Raw genomic sequence first — 4,650 nt, 5'->3', positions numbered from 1 at the left:
CAGAGGAAATCATCGTGGTGGACATTCTAGTCACACAATCATTTTGCAGATAAACATGGGAATTTGTTTCTTGCAAGCGAGGAAATGCAGCAAATTGATATAGTGTACCTAGACATTGATTACAATCCCAAAGAGGATTTCAGATATCAAGTCGACCAAGTGGAACAAGATCCTTGGTAGATCGACAGATCATCTCACATGACAAATCATCAGGAATGGTTCACAGAGATGAAACCATTAGAAGGTCGGAAAAATGTCATCTACACAGCAGACAATACACCGAATCCAGTTCAAGGGACAGGCATTGTCCCTATGAACAATTTCACTGGTACGAAAGGATTGGTGAAAGATGTGCTCTATGTTCCAAAGCTCAGCAAGAACCTTTTGTCATTAGTAGGTCAAATGACGGAACACAACTATTGAGTCATCTTCAATGGAGATGAATGCACTATCAAAGACAAATCCAAAAGATGTCAACTTAGTAGCAAAAGGTGTCAAGGAAGGACACTTGTACAGAATGCTAGCTACAGTACCAGATAAGCATGCCATGTCAGCTCAACTGCAACAGATGCCACTATCAGCAAAATGGCACAAGAGATATGGTCATGTCAACTTTAAGTACTTTTTAGATCTCAGGAATCAGAATATGGCAATTGAAATTCCGAAGCTATAGTTTCTTGGAAAAGTTTGCGAAGCATGCTACTTCGATAAAAAAAAGCGAACCAATTTTGATAGGAGTACCTCTTATGCATGAGGTATTCTTGATTTGATACATACAGATGTATGGGGTTATGCCCAGACCCGTAGCATCAATGGTTCACTTTATTACTTGACTTTCATCGACGACTACAGCAGATATTGTTGGGTCTACTTTCTGAAAGAGAAATCTGAAGTGTTTTCCATATTTCAAGAATTCAAAGCCATGGTAGAAAACCAGACAAGCAGAAAGATCAAAGTCATAAGATCAGACAGAGGAGGTGAATACATGTCTTCAGCATTCATGAAATTTTGCAGAAGTCATGGCATTCGAAGACAATTCACATGTGCAGATACTCCTCAGTAGAATGCAAGAGCTAAAAGGAAGAATGGGACTTTAGCAGACAGTGCTAGAGCAATGCTTAGTGAGAAGCATCTTCCGAATCAGTATTGGGCAAAAGCAATAGCCACTGCAAACTATTTGCTTAATCGGCTTCCTACCTAACCGATACAAGGTATGACTCCTTATGAAGCATTCACTGGACACAAGCCACACATTGGGCATCTCCGCATATTTGGTTGCATAGCATATGCCCACATACATGATGATCATCGTAGGAAATTGGATGCGAAGTCATGCAAATGCATCATGGTTGGCTACAGTGAAGAAAGCAAAGCATACAAATTGTAGGTCATTATCTCTAGAGATGTAATCTTTCATGAGGAATCAAAATGGAAAACCTCACCTACACAAGAGAGAGAAGCATCAGCTTCACAGTCATCTACAGAACAGGCTGATGAAGAAGAGCAAGAATTGCCACAGCAACACCCCAAGCAGAGCCACAGCAACTCAGATGGTCTACTAGGGAAAGCAAACCACCAACTAGATTGACATATGCTCAGAAAGGCAAAGCAATCTAGGTGGAAACTACCAACTATGCTCTTATGACTACCATTATGGCTACAAAAGAGCTAGTGTACTTCAAAGATGCAGTAGACAAGCCAGAATGGTAAATTGCTATGAATGAAGAAATGGATGCTTTGTATACAAATAATACTTGGGAATTATGCAACCTTGCACTCGGAAAGAAGGCCATAGCAAACAAATGGGTATACAAAGTGAAATACAATCCAGATGGCAGTATTCAAAGATACAAACCTAGACTACTTGCAAAAGGATTTCACAGCGTTATGGTCAGGATTGTGATGAGACTTATGCTCCAGTGGCAAAGATGGATTCCATATGGTTCTTGATATCACTAGCGACACTCAACAGATGGAATGTGTATCACTCGATGTCAAGAATGCATTTCTCAATGGTTATCTAGACGAGGAAGTCTACATGCAACAACTAGAAGGTTATGTTGAACCGGGAAAGGAGAATAAGGTTTGCCATCTCAAGAAGAGTCTCTACGGCTTAAAGCAAGCAGCCAGAAGTTAGTATAGCAGAATCGACAAGTATTTTGCTGATCTGGGATACATGAAATCCAATGCAGATCGTACTCTCTACTACAGAGTTCAAGGAGAAGACATTACTATTGCATTTTTGCACATAGATGATCTGATTGTGACAGGAAGCAAGGATAGCTTCATCAGAAAACTGAAACAAGACTTATTTGTAGAGTTCGACATGAAAGATCTTGGACTTATGTACTATTGTCTTGGAATTGAGTTATGCAGAGATTCAGATAGCACATTTATGAGTCAGCTTAAGTATGTTGACAGTCTCCTAAAGAAGTTTCATATGGCAGATTGCAAGATTGCAACCACTCCCATGGAACAGAGTTTGAAACTTACTATAGATTTAGAAAAGCCTACAGTCAATGATAGATACTACAGGCAGCTCATTGGATCTCTTATATATTTGACTATCACACAGCCAGATATTTGTTATGCAATAAGCTCACTAGCACAGTTTATGGCAAATCCAAAACAGTCTCATTGGAATGCAGCCAAACGAGTCTTGAGATACATCAGAGGTACAAGATAGTTTGGGATAGAATATACAGGAAGTCATCCACGGTTACATGGATACTATGACAATGACTATGCCAGAGATCATGAGACCAAGAGATCGACACAGGGATATGCATTTTTCCTTGGTCAAGGTGCTATATCATGGTTGTCAAACAAACAACCAACTATTTCTTTGTCTTCAACTAAAGCATAATATAGTGCACTCACTACAGGTGCATGTGAGGCTATATGGCTTAAAAGACTATTGTCAGAAACAGATCACTTTGATGAGTCAAAACCAACAATAATATACTGTGATAATCAATTGGGTCAAGCATTAGCCAAGAATCTAGTATATCACTCCAAGACAAAGCACATTGATGTCAAAGAGTACTTCATTAGAGAAAGAGTGTTACTTGGTGACATCACACTGTAGCATTGTGATAGCAAAGAGAATGTTGCAGACATCTTTACCAAACCACTCAGTAAAGAGCTATTCGAGAAACACCGATTAGCTCTTAGTTTGACACAGAAGGACATATCCATTAAAGGGGTGTGATGGAATGCAATGCTCAGTCCTTCTTCGATTCTCCAAAATCACCATCTTAAGGGAAGGCCTACTTCATGATGTTGATCTTGAGGAAAGGTGTTGAGAGTTCACGCTCAACATCATGTGATCACGTGTGCATAGCATTATCATGTGATCATATGTGCATAGCACTAACCTAATAGAGTGCTATAAAGGAAAGGGTTAGATCCCTTAACGCTAATCCTAACCCTAAATGGGTTTGTATATATTCTACATTTTCAACTAAATCTAGTGTACAGTTAGTCGTTTGTGGTGTGCTCTCTAGCTATGCCCTCTCTCCTCATGTCCACTCTTCTCCTCTCCCCTCTTCATATTTTGTCACTCCCCCAATAGCTTGTCCATCTCCTTGTCCCTTTAACTATGTGCGGTGTCGCACATAGTCGAAGGCCGTCATGGAAACTATTGAAGGTGCAATTACTGAAGGTCCAATTCAAGTTTCTCCATGTAGAAAGTGGGTTTCTTCCATTCCATGTAGAGAGAAGGACGCCGTTAAGATTGCCCAGTGCACCTCTTATAATTTGCAAAGTGTAAACATCCGAGCTCAACATCTACCTGCATGTACAGGCAACTACAAATAAGAATAGAATAGATATCAAAACAATGTTGCTATTGCAGAGGAAGAGGCCCGGCAAACTCTTGTGTTCTAGAGCACATGGTGGCTGTGAAGGCACGAGGAGATAAAAATGAGAGCGTGGAGGAAGGTACTCATTTGAATGGTGATGGAGGAAAGTTGGGTGGAAAGAGGCAAGGAGAGAGGGAGGGAAAGGTCAAGATAGAAGAAATAAGCACTGTGGTGTTTGTTGGGAGTTGAAACTATTCCAATGAAGGTGTGTTCATACAAAGACATTCTTAAAATAGTGCATAATGCAAGTTTTATCTCTATAGCAATGAAAGACTTTATATGGAGATAAAGAGGATTTAGAACAAGAAAATTTAAGTCAGAGCCACTAGGCAAATGTGCAGTTCCACAAACAATCTGGGTTTGACAAGAGGGTCAAGGGGAGAATTGATCCAATGACAGTGATGTAGAAGGAGGTGGATGCCGGAAAGGAGAAGGAAGGAACTCCGTTTGAAGCTAAACATTCAATGGATACATGAGTTTGTGATTGAGAGAAGATCACTACTACACCACTGGAATTTGAACATCCAATGAATACATGAGTTGGTGGATTGATTGGGAGAAGCTAAGCAAAGAAATAACAATTAGTAAATTGTAGTTGGGTATTCGCTAGAGGTTGAATGAAGAAGTGTGAGTGGGTTGATTGATTTCTTGGAAGTTGCACTTGGGAAGTGGGTTGTTATCTTGTTGTACTTTAGATTTGCTGTTTGATGGCTTGACACTATTGCAAATTATAATTTGTCAATCGGTTGCATGAATTGTAGAGACCCAACCTGTAACTTGCTAGGAG

The sequence above is a fragment of the Dipteris shenzhenensis genome, chromosome 15, assembly GCF_047967505.1.
Source record: "Dipteris shenzhenensis isolate YYH24624 ecotype China chromosome 15, Dip_SZ_1.0, whole genome shotgun sequence".
In the NCBI taxonomy this organism is placed as follows: Eukaryota; Viridiplantae; Streptophyta; class Polypodiopsida; order Gleicheniales; family Dipteridaceae; genus Dipteris; species Dipteris shenzhenensis.
The sequence above is the reverse complement of the archived record's forward strand: the minus strand, read 5'-3'. Positions refer to the sequence as shown.